At 45.0% G+C, this 12,750-nt stretch overlaps 1 protein-coding gene across 1 annotated transcript in view; it reads right to left on the bottom strand.

The window, feature by feature from the left end:
* ADCY7 (adenylate cyclase 7) overlaps positions 1 to 1,171 on the bottom strand; it is a 90,034-nt gene extending 88,863 nt beyond the window's left edge. The window contains exon 1 of the mRNA XM_032230759.1: positions 1,067 to 1,171. The gene's annotated coding sequence lies outside the window, so the exon portion shown is untranslated. The remainder of the gene's footprint in view (positions 1 to 1,066) is intronic.
* Positions 1,172 to 12,750: the final 11,579 nt, after the last annotated feature.

Genomic DNA, 12,750 nt, shown 5'->3' with positions numbered 1-12,750 from the left:
GAATAGGAGAGGAGAGGAGAAGAGAAGAGAAGAGAGTAAGAGAGTTGGAAGGTACTTTAGAGGTCTTCTAGTCCAACCCACTGCCTAGGCAGGAAACCCTACACCACTTCAGACAAAGGGTTATCCAACGTCTTCTTATCTACAATCATCTTTCCAAGGTGACTTAGAACGGAAGGCTCCACCAGCCTTCGGCCTTGTTAATCTTCAACCTCCATAAACCCTCAGAAGATGTGAAACTCTCATTCCCAAGAAGCGCCGATTTGGGAACAAGGCCTTCTTAAGCTATGATTTCTGGCTTATTGGAGGAGCAGAACGGAAAATGGTAGCAGTCCTTTTCACTCAAAGCCCCCATCCTCACATCATCCATCGGCTGCTGCTCCAGGACACAAGACCCTTCCCCCAAGAAGATTCAGCACCATCTGTGTTGAGATCATTACACTTTGGTCTACTTTAAGTCCTCAACAAGAACAGCTTTGTTTGAGCAGGTACCCAAGTTGTGTATACATACACAACACCTCCAGGAAGACGAAAGTGTTTCAAGAAGCCATGACTTACCCTTCCCTCCCCAAATCCTTCGGTCACCTGTTAATCCTCTTACCTTCGGCAAGGGTATCTCTGTAGGTCAAGACCCCCCACCTTGACCCTTTCATCCACCCCCCACATCAGCCCCCACCACCACATTCCCCAGCTAGGCGAGGACCAGGGCAGAGGCAAGAGATCCAGACAGACAGGGCCGCCTCCCCAAAGGGTTATCGCTCTTGCCCCTGGCAACATCTGGAAAGCATGGGGAAGGAGGTGGGCGACCTTGGGACCCTGCTCTTTCCCCTTGTTTTATAGCCCAGCCAGCGAAACCCCCTCCCCAAAACCACCAGCACCACTCCCCGCACGCCAGGACCCTCCCCGCCAGCAGAGGGGACGCCAAAGCGGGCGGTGGTCATCAAAGAAGGAGGGGGGGGAGGAGGCCAGGACGCCCACGCCCCTCCTTTGCTGGGCCCAGCAGAGGGGTGTTTGCCAGGCTGCCCAACCCCGCGCCTGCGATGCCCGGCCAGCCGTCCCGGAGCCTCACCTTGGCCGCTGTCGGTCCGGGCGAGAGTGGCTGCTGAAACTGTTTCTTCTCCTTCTTTCTCCTTTCCTCCCTTCTTCTCTTTCTTTTCTCTTCCCTCTCCTTCCTCCTCTTTTTCCCTCTTCTTCTCTTTTTTCTTCTCCTCCTTCCTTCTCTTTTCCTTTCCCTTCCTCCTCCTTTACCCTCTTCTTTTTTCTTCTCCTCCTTCCTTCTCTTTTCCCTTCCTCCTCCTTTCCCCCTTCTTCTTTTTCTCCTTCTTTTCTTCTCCTTCTCCTTCCTCCTCCTTTCCCCTCTTCTTTTTTCCTTCTCCTCCTACTCCTTCTCCTTCTGCTTCTTTACCACTCCTTCTCTTTCTCCTCCTCCTCCTCCCTCTTTTCCTTCTCCTTCTAGCTCTCCTCCTCCTCCTCCTCCTTTTCCTCTTTCTCTTCTAGTCCTTCTTCTTCTCCTCCTCCTCCTCTATCACGCCTTCCCTTTCTCCTTCCCCTTCTTCGGCTCGAGAGAAAGAAGAGTGACTCAAAAGCGGAAAGCCGCTGCCACCAGCCTCTCCCCGCAACCCCGGCCCGGGTTCGCCGGCCCTGCCCTCTAGTGGCGCTGCCTCCGCGAGGGGAAGCGCCCTGCTTTGCGCGGATCCTAAGCGGGCGCAGCCGCCGGCCGGGAGAGCGCGCGCAAAAGCCAGGCGCGCGCTGCGCCCGCCAAGCTGCCCTCAGAACAGGTGTGCCCGGGGGCGGGGCCTCGGAGAAGCCCCGCCTCTAACCCCCCTCCTCTTCCTCCCTTGTCCCCCCTCCACTCCGCCCAAAAGGTATTTTCGGTGCCCCTCGCCCGGAGTTGTGCTTGTTGTTGTTGTTGTTGTTGTTAAAGTTGTACAAAACAGATAACAATTAACATCAACTAATGTAAAGAGCAGGAGAAAGAAAGGTAGGAGGGAAGGAGGAGAGAGAAAAGGAAGAGGGAAGGAGGAAAGAAAGAAAGAAGGAAGGAAGGAAGGAAGGAAAGAAAGAAAGAAAGAAAGAAAGAAAGAAAGAAAGAAAGAAAGAAAGAAAGAAACGAAGTGAGGAGCGGGAATGAGGGAGGGAGGAGGGAAGATGGAAGGATGGATGGATGGATGGGAGATAGGAAGGGAGGAAGGAAAGGAAGGAAGGCAGAACGGAGGAAGGGAGGAGAGAGAAAAGGAGGAGGGAAGGAGGAAAGAAAGAAAGAAATGGAAGCAAGGAAGGAGTGGGAATGAAGGAGGGAACGAGGGAGGGAGGGAGGAGGGAAGATAGATGGACAGACATTAGAGAGTGATGGATGGATGGATGGATGGGAGAGAGGGAAGGAAGGAAGGAGTGAGAATGAGGGAGGGAACGAGGGAGGAGGGAAGATGGATGGACAGATATTAGAGAGTGATGGATGGATGGGAGAGAGGGAGAGAGGGAGAGAGGGAGGAAAGGAAGGAGGGAGGGAGGAGAGAGAAAAGGAGGAAGGCAGGAAGAAAGAAAGGAAGGAAGGGGAGGAAGGGAGGGAGGAGTGGGAATGAGGGAGGGAACGAGGCAAGAGGGAAGATGGATGGACAGATATTAGAGAGTGATGGATGGGTGGATGGATGGGAGAGAGGGAGGGAGGGAAGGAAGGCAAAAATGCAGAAAAAAACATATGAAAAAAAAGAGAAAAAGAAGCTTTCAAAATATTAAACACACCCACACTCACAACCACACGTTCTAAAACTATAATTAAAGAGTTATGTGTGGCAAAGATATAACTTTCTTGAAAACGCATCCTCCTTGTCTTATTTTCCGTGTTGTCCTCTTTGAAGAGCTAATATTTTCCCCTTATCCATAGTCATGCTGCTAATTCTATTAGTGATATGATTCATGGTAGCCTCCTTGCTGAACTTCTTCAATTATTGCTGATCCTGCCTGATAAAAACCATTTATTAAACGACTTTTTAATCAATCGCACTCCCAAGGCCACTGGCTGGATTGCAAGCATACTTTGGGACAGCTATATAGTACTACTACAGTAAATGTCCTCTTGCTTCGTCTAATGGGGAGCCATTTAAATAAAAATTAGAATTATGCTGCCATCTTCGTGGGTGACAAAAGTATATATTAAAAGCGCCTTTGATTAATTCAATGCAGGGTGAAGCAGATTTTTTTTTTTAGCCAACAAATTTAGCTCAATCTCCAGAGGCTCTCTTGACGTCAAATGATATGCAATTACCAAGAGGAAAAAAAAGATATTTTTTTTCTTATGTTGCAGGAACTGAGCACGTCTAGTTTAATGAAAAGAAGGACTAGGGGAGGCATGATAGCAGTCTTCCAATCCAATCCAGAATCTAGTCCAGAATGCGGCCGCGCGAGTGATCGTGGGCGCACCACGGTTCGCCCACATAACACCGATCTTCCGTGAGCTGCGCTGGCTACCTGTTGGTCTCCGGGTGCACTTCAAGGTCCTACTCACCACCTATAAAGCGCTCCATGGTAGTGGATCTGGCTATTTGAGAGACCGCCTTCTGCCAATTACCTCCCTGCGTCCCATCAGATCGCATAGAGTTGGCCTCCTCCGTATTCCATCCGCCAGTCAGTGCCGACTGGCGACTACTCGGAGGAGAGCCTTCTCTGTTGCGGCTCCGACACTATGGAACAATCTCCCCGTGGAGATTCGTACCCTCACCACCGTCCAGGCCTTCCGCACAGCCCTCAAGAACTGGCTAACCCGTCAGGCCTGGGGATAATCTTATTTCGCCCCTCCCGAATGCTGAGTGAATGTTGAGTTTTATTGTCTAATTTATTTTGTGCACATTTCTTTTTTCGTATTGTCCTACACTCCCCTTCCTTTTTGATTGTAAGCCGCCCTGAGTCCCCTCAGGGAAAAGGGCGGCCTATAAATAAATAAAACAACAAACAAACAACAATATCTCAGGGGCTGCCACTAAGAGGTAAAATAGAGCCGAGGTGGCGCAGTGGTTAAATGCAGCACTGCAGGCTACTTCAGCTGACTGCAGTTCTGCAGTTCGGCTGTTCAAATCTCACCGGCTCAGGGTTGACTCAGCCTTCCATCCTTCCGAGGTGGGTAAAATGAGGAGCCGGATTGTTGTTGGGGGCGATATGCTGACTCTGTAAACCGCTTAGAGAGGGCTGAAAGCCCTATGAAGCAGTATATAAGTCTAACTCCTATTGCTACTGCTAAAAGGTAAAGGTTCCCCCTCACACATATGTGCCAGTCGTTCCCGACTCTAGGGGGCGGTGCTCATCTCCGCTTCAAAGCCAAAAAGCCAATGCTGCCCGAAGGTGTCTCCGTGCTCATGTGGCTGTCATGACTAAACGTCGAAGGAGCACGGAACGCTGTTTCCACCAAAGGTGGTCCCTATTTTTCTACTTGCATTTTTTACGTGCTTTCGAACTGCTAGGTTGGCAGAAGCTGGGACAAGTAACGGGAGCTCACTTCTTTACGCGGCGCTAGGGATTCGAACCGCCGAACTGCGGACCTTTCTGATCGACAAGCTCAACGCCTTAGCCACTGAGTCACCACGTCCCCTGCCAAAAAGAAGAGGGAGTCGAGCTATTCTCCAAAGCACCTGAGGGCAGGACAAGAAGCAACGGGTGGAAACTAATCAAGGAGAGAAGCAAACTTAGAACTAAGGAGAAATTTCCTATCAGTGAGAACCATTACTTAAGAGACCGCCTACTGCCAATTACCTCCACCAGACCGATTAGATTCCACAGATTAGGCCTCCTCCGAATTCCATCCACCGGCCAGTGTCGACTGGCGACTACCCGGAGGAGGGCCTTCTCTGTGGCTGCTCCGACCCTCTGGAACGAGCTCCCCGTGGAGATTCGTACCCTCACCACCCTTCAGGCCTTCCGCAAAGCCCTTAAAACCTGGCTGTTCCGACAGGCCTGGGGCTAAAGACTCACTGCCCCACTTCGAATGGTATGACTGTTGTGTTTTTTAACTATGTATGGTTTTTATGTTTTTGTAACTTTGTTTGTTTTTCCCCCTCCCTTGAGTTGTGAGCCGCCCTGAGTCCCTTTCAGGGAAAAGGGCGGCATACAAATAAATTAAAATGAAATGAAATGAAAAATTAATCCGTGGAACAACTTGCCTCCAGAAGTTGTGAATGCTCCAACACTGGAAGTTTTAAAGAAGATGTTGGAGAACCATTTGTCTGGAATGGTGTAGGGGGTTGGACTAGAAGACCTCCAAGGTCCCTTCCAACTCTTTTCATTCTGTTCTATTCTAAAGAAGATCTTCATCCCTGACAATGCTGCCTGTTGTCTACAAGCATCTGATTGGGGAGAAGGAGGAATCGCATCAGCCGATCAAGCCAACCCTGTAATCTCCAATCTGCTTTCCTTTGAACCAGAGAGGAAGCAGCTTTATCAGGCCTGCTAACTACATAAGCACCGTCTATTCTTGGCGATATCCTTTCATTTCCTGTGCAAACGCATCAAATTGGAAATGCCTGGCTACTGTCGCTCTGACTCTCCTTCGACTAGCCAGGTTCCCTCCCTTGTTTATATTACAAAGGCTCCTTTATTTGCTGACCACCTGTCTCTCCGTCAGGATGCCAATTCTTACGTTTCCCCCAACAAAACAGCCCACCTGACGGGCCTCTTTGATTAAGGCTGGCCGTTTTTCTGGAGAGAGGACAATAGTCGGGGAGGTGCGCGCTGATTTTATTTATTTATGTTCTGGCCGAAGCTTTCCAAGAGCATGAAGCAAACTCCTCATCCCGATTAAAAAACCCTTTTTATTAATTTACTGTGAATTCTGCTCACTCGCATCCAGCAAAGTCTTTCGAGGGAGGCTGTACCGGCCACGTTGCAACATCTGCACAGTTGAGATTAAATAATAAGCAGACTCCCCTTGTCCCTTCAATAACTCGTCCTTTCTGTTTTACTAAACGGGGCACACTTCAGATGAAGAGGTTCACCGCTATAAAGCCATCTCTTTTATTAGGTGATTGGACTGCAGCTGTTACCTTGGGAACAGGGCTGAGTAAACATTATGTATTACTTTTAAGTTAAAATGAACTTGCCTATGTACTGCATTCTACAAGGATAATAGGACGGATGTATTTTTGGCGATCAGTCTCCGCAGGGCGTTTGCTGATTTGAATGGTGATTCTAGTAGAGCAGAGCGGCACTCCTGTTAGGTCTAATAGCTAAGGCTAAGAAACTAGGAGACTATGAGTTCTCTAGGGTGGCTTAGTGGCTAAGATGCTGAGCTTGTCAACCAGAAAGGTTAGCAGTTTGGCGGTTCGAATCACTACCACCACACAACGGAGTGAGCTCCCGTTACTTGTCCCAGCTTCTGCCAACCTAGCAGTTTGAAAGCACGTAAAAATGCAAGTAGAAAAATAAGAACCACCGAGGTGGCACAGTGGTTAGGGTGCAGCACTGCAGGCACTTCAGCTGACTGTTATCTGCAGTTCAGCGGTTCTAATCTCACTGGCTCAAGGTTGACTCAGCCTTCCATCCTTCCGAGGTGGGTGAAATGAGGACCCAGACTGTGGGGGCGATATGCTGACTGTGTAAACCGCTTGGAGAGGGCTGAAAGCCCTATGAAGCGGTATATAAGTCTAACTGCTATTGCTATTGCTATTACCTAGGCCTGCTTTAGGCACAAAGCTACCTGGGTGACCTTGAGCCAGTCCCTTTCTCTCAGCCCTAGGAAAGTGGCAATGGCAAACCACTTCTGAAAAACCTTGCCAAGAAAACTGCAGTAACTCATCCAGATAATCTTTTAAAAATCAAGACAAAATTGAACACAAGGGAATGGGGGAAGTTACAATAAAGTATTCAATTAGTCTCCTGTTCTTATTACTGGGAACAGGTAGAGTGTTCTGTATAATGTCAGATCCCTTGCCAGAATTTAAAAAAAAACTTATGTAGGGAAATCTAATTTGAAGCAAAACCCTGCTCTAGTAATTCTTCTTTAAACCTGCTTCTGTAATTTTAATGGACCAGCACCACCTGTTGGTCAGCCAAGGACATTGCAAGTCCTCTGAACTCCACTTACCTAGCTTGGTATAAAAAGTTGGGAAACCAATCCATAATAAGCTCAGAGAGCCAATCTTCACCCACAATCGGGTAGGTTGCTCCCGGCAATACTGCCAGTTCGGTGCCTGTGTGCGCATTTGCACAAAAATAGGTCTGCTCATAGAGGATTTGGAGGTTTATCTGTAGTGCTTCGGTGGGTAGTGCTTTTAGCTCTACAATTTGGGATGAAGACCCTTTGAATGGGGTGGGGGGTAGCAATGGATTTCCAGAGGAAAAAATTGCAGGCTACAAGAACCAGGAGCACCACTCAGGTGACCCTGAGGACACAGATTAACCTCCAAGTCAGTGATGGGTTTCAAAAAATTTTTGAACCTACTCTGTGGGTGTGGCCTCCTTTGTGGGAGTGGCTTGCTGGCCATGTGACCTGGTGGGAGTGGCTTGCTGACCATGTGTTTTCTTTCTTTCTTTCTTTCTTTCTTTCTTTCTTTCTTTCTTTCTTTCTTTCTTTCTTTCTTTCTCCCTCTCTCTCTCTTTCCTTCCTTTGTCTCTCTGTCCCTTTTTCCTTTTTTTCTTTCATCCCTCTTTTTCTTTCTTTTTTCTTTTTTATTTCTTTCTTCCTTTCTTTCTCTTTCTCTCTCTGTGTGAGTCTGTCTGTCTGTCTGTCTGTCTGTGTGTGTCTGTGTGTGTGTGTGTGTGTGTGTGTCAGTGGTGGGTTTCAAAAATTTTTGGAACCTCTTCTGTAGGTGTGGCCTGCTTTCTGGGTCCACTGGTGGAACCTCTTCTAACCGGTTCGGTAGATTTGACGAACCGGTTCTACCGAACTGGTAGAAACTGGTAGGAACCCACCTCTGCTCCAAGTGTTCCAACGACCCTCTAAAAGGATGCAAATTGACAGCTGTCTGCAAGGAATATAAATCCTTCCCTTCCCCACCATCCTGTCAGAGCTGAAGAAGCTTCTTGGATGAGAAGCGGAATGTCTTCAAAGAAAAAAAACAAGAAAGTCCAGTTGCCTTCTGAAGAAAAGCACCTTTGGGACAACCATGACCTGGATGGATGACTGAGAATCTCAACAGACCTTTAGCTCTACAATTTGGGATGAGGATCCTTTGAATGGTGTGGGAGTTGGGATGGATTTCCAGAGGGGAAAAAAATTGCAGACTACAGGAACCAGGAGTGCCACTCAGGTGACCGTGGGGACACAGATATACCTCCAAGTGGCCTCAACGACCCTCTCAAAGGATGCAAATGACCAGCTATCTGCAAGGAATATGGATCCTTCCATTCCCCATTATCCTGTCAGAGCTGAAGAAGCTTTTGGGATGAGAAACAAAATGTTTTCAAAGGGGAAAAAAAACACCAAGACAGTCCAGTTGCTTCTTGAAAAAGCACTTTTGGGAGAGTTCATACTACAGCTGCATAACATTGGTTTATCACAAACTGCTCATTTTTAGGAGAGTTTCTTGAGAGGGTAGTTATAAATGACACACCTCGCCCTTTGTGTGACATGGGTCAGTTCTCTCTTCAACCAGGATACACCCTGAAATGTCCACCCAAAAGCTACTTGGCATTGATGAAAGAAATGTCCTTCTGGGTTCAGCTCCAAGTGGGGAAAAAGACACTGGAGACATGGAGGCTGCTTGGAAAGATGGTTTTAATGGTGGACAGGACCACATGGCTTGAGCACTGAACAGAAAAGATGATCACATGCTTCAATGTTGGTGGAGAAGAAGAGAAGGGTTGAAGGAGGGGCTTGCTAGGCTTTTTATAACCTGTTTACTCCCACCTCTCTGTTTCCTGTTCCTGTGTAAGAAATGTATTCTGATTGGTTGTCAGACTCCCGTAGGGCCATGCAGAGGCAACTCTCTGGGCTGCGTTTTGAATCCAGGTTTAGTTGAGTTCTCAGATGCCATGTGGTTAGTTGGGGCCAATATTATCATGCTTTCCTGTAGCTGAAGTGGAGAAGTCTTTATTATGTAAAGTGGACTAGCTTGGCCTTCTTAATGGCCCATTGACAAAGTGGGGATGGGCAGGAAGCTACAGGCAACTATTCTGTCTTTTAAAACATGTTTCTTTCTTTTCATATCCAGAGAAATATTCTGCCTTTTCAATATTTCCTAGGATATTTCATTTTTCTGGGAGTGGGCTGGGTGATAACTTCCCACAGCATGATTCAAAAAGAGGGCTGTGAAAATATTTACAGAACCCTCACGCCCTGGAGATAAATTGTTTCAACTCCTACCCTCAAAACAATGCTATAGGGCACTGCACACCAAGACAACTGGACAGAAAGACAGTTTTTTCCCCCTGAATGCCATCACTCTGCTTAACAACTAATTCCCACAACACTGTCAAGCTATTTACTAAGTCTGCACTACTATTAATCTTCTCATCGTTCCTATCACCCATCTCTTTCCACTTATGACTGTATGACTGTAACTTTGTTGCTTGTATCCTTACAATTTATATTGTTTCCTTGTATGATGATTGCTTATTTGTACCCTGTGACTATCATTGAGTGCTGTACCTTAGGGTTTGTGATGAATGTATCTTGTCTTTTGTACATTACACTGAGAGCATCTGCACCAAAGACAAATTCCTTGGGCGTCCATTCACACTTGGCCAATAAAGAATTATATTCTATTCTATTTCTATTCTATTTCATGCTATCCTATGCTATGCCATGCTGTGATCAGGGCTATGTAAAGGGATGAGAAATATACCCTTGACTTCAAAGCAGAGGTGGGTTCCTACCAGTTCGCACCTATTTGGTAGAACCGGTTCATCAAATCTACCAAACCGGTTAGAAGAGGTTCCACCAGTGGACCCGGAAAGCAGGCCACACCTACAGAAGAGCTTCCAAACTTTTTTGAAACCCACCACTGGTCCTTGGATATGATTATTCTACACTATCATGCTCCTATTTTTAAAACTCAGTGCCTCTGTGAAAGGTAAGGATGACTCCTGCGTTTGTGGTGCAATCAGAACATTGCGTGTGTTGAAGTTGTTTTAAAGCAAACCAAAGATGCCTTTTAAAAAACAAGTTTACATCCTATTCTTATGCATGCCAGGGCTGTATGTGAGGCAATTTAAGGTGGTTCTGACAAGAGTTGTCGGCATCTTCATATCCGGTCACATAGGCGGGAAGCCACTCCCATCCGGTCACATGGGTGGCAAGCCACTCCCACAAAGGAGGCCACACCCACAGAGTAGGTTCGAACAATTTTTGAAACCCACCACTGCTTCAAAGGAAGGACATCTATTCATCCCTCCACTCAAATATGTGGGCTGTTTCCTCCCATTGCAGACAGGGGGAAAAAAGCAAAAGAACGGGAATTTTGCAAATATATTAGCAATGAAAACCCAAGGCAGACAAGTGCAAAAGGCTTTCCATTGCAAATTACCATAGTGGAATTAAAAGCTGGTGTATGTATGTATGTATGTATGTGTATGTGTGTATGTATATATGTTTTCTGAGGTTTTCGCGGGTGTTAGTATGTAGGTCTCTAGTTGTTCGGGTTTTCTCCCGCGTAGAATTGGAGATGTCTTGGCGACGTTTCGACGAAGTCTCATTCGTCATCTTCAGGCGGCTTCAGACTACTTCAGGTTTGGTGTTTCCAGGAGTAGTTTCCAGGAGTAGTTCACTATTCCTGGAAACACCAAACCTGAAGTAGTCTGAAGCAGCCTGAAGATGACGAATGAGACTTCGTCGAAACGTCGCCAAGACATCTCCAATTCTACGCGGGAGAAAACCCGAACAATTAGAGACCTACATATATATATATATATATATATATATATATATATATATAGATAGATAGATAGATAGATATATATATAGATTGATAGATAGATAGATGATAGAGAGCCCCCTTTCCACCCCCAGCTAATAGTCAGCCTCCAAGAAAGTCAATTTCTAAATTATACACCTTCTCTGCAAGTTATGGCCCACCCAAGTTGGATCACCATAAAATCGACAATTCTTCCACAGATTGCTAACCATTTGTTTTTAGGTTTTCACACGACAGAATAATGTGTTTTAGTTATGCATACAATCACGTCAAACTTGGTTTCCTTGTCCCTTTCATTTTGAGAGTTGGGTCAGGGAAATGTTGGGTAGAATATCAATGTTGTGTAGAAAAATCATTAGATTGTGGTGCGCAACGTTAAATGTTTAGGAACTAGCGTGCTGGAAATGAGGACTATAGAATTTATTGATGGAGTTAAACTAAGCATACCAAGTTGTGATGTAGAGGGTATTTCAAACTCAAAACTACTTTGCAAAATGTAGGCATTGCGAGGTGGGTTTTTCCCCCCTTTGAGATGGGAAATTCTGCTATTCAATATCTAAACCATAAGTCTAGCAATGGTTAACTTGGTCATTTTGGAGAGTTGGTTGGTAAAATAAAAAGTGGTGAGGGGAAACAAAAATTGCATGCCTTAAAACAGAAAATAGATGCCATGAATGATAAAACGTTGTTGAAACATTTATTTATATATATATATTTCACAAAATTTTTCCACAAAAAAGTATTGAAACTCAAAAAAGGAATTAGATCTGAATTGAATACAGAGATGAAGTGTACAAGATAAATGAGCAGGCAAAAATTAAAAGGTACTGAAAGTGATTTTTTTTTTTTTAAACTTCAGATTGAAAAAAGACGAACAGTTCAACTGTTCAGTTTAAATAAAAGATTTTGCTAGATATACATGTGTTTCATGAATACCAATGCTGGTTATTTGAGGCAAGTAAAATTCCTCAATTTTTCCTTCATGCTTTTTTTTTTTCCTCCTTCTTCTTCCTTCTTCGGTTAGAAAGATATTGTTTACAAAATGAAACTTGAGCAGTCCAGGAAAAGCTATTTTTCCATTAAAATTTATGAAAACCATAAATTGAGACTAAACCTAAGATTCCCAATGGAATCAAGATTATCTTCCCGCTATCACCACATTAAAATAATCTCACATGCGTATTGGAACACCAATCTCTGCAACCGGACAAACTGTTTCCAATGAAGAGGGTGATTTTTCCAAAAAATAATAATAAAATGAATTAAAAAAAACCTTCAGTGTGGTGCGAGTAATACAAACTGGTGTATTACATTTGTAACAGCATTTTAAAATGGCAGCTAATAATAACACTGGATTAAAAATAATTTAGAATTTTGTTCCCAAAACAAAGAGTGTCAGGGTAGGCCTAGAGTTATAAAACATATTTATTTTTAATTCCGAATAAATACTCTGATGATGCATAATGTGAATCCTTGTGACAAATTCTAGCTCACGAAAGGCGTTTGGCTTAAAAAATAAATAAATGATTGGAACAAAACATAACTAATAATTCTTTGTCAACACTTTCCTATTTCAAATTGAAAAATAATGCCTAGGGTTTTAAGATGATTATGGTATTTTGAATTTTGTTCCCCCCCCCCCTTTCTTCGTTTCGAAGTCAAAATGCTTTATCATCTAGTGCAGTGTTTCTCAACCTTGACAACTTGAAGATGTCCGGACTTCAACTCCCAGAATTCCCCAGCCAGCGAATGCTGGCTGGGGAATTCTGGGAGTTGAAGTCCAGACATCTTCAAGTTGCCAAGGTTGAGAAACACTGATCTAGTGTTATTAATTTTTTTTCAGTCATGAGAGTTTTTGGTTGTGTTGCATTATTATAATTATTGTTCACTTAAAAAGCTTTTTTTTTTGCACTCT

This window comes from Thamnophis elegans, chromosome 14 (genome assembly GCF_009769535.1).
Source record: "Thamnophis elegans isolate rThaEle1 chromosome 14, rThaEle1.pri, whole genome shotgun sequence".
Taxonomy (NCBI): Eukaryota; Metazoa; Chordata; class Lepidosauria; order Squamata; family Colubridae; genus Thamnophis; species Thamnophis elegans.
The sequence above is the reverse complement of the archived record's forward strand: the minus strand, read 5'-3'. Positions and strand labels throughout refer to the sequence as shown.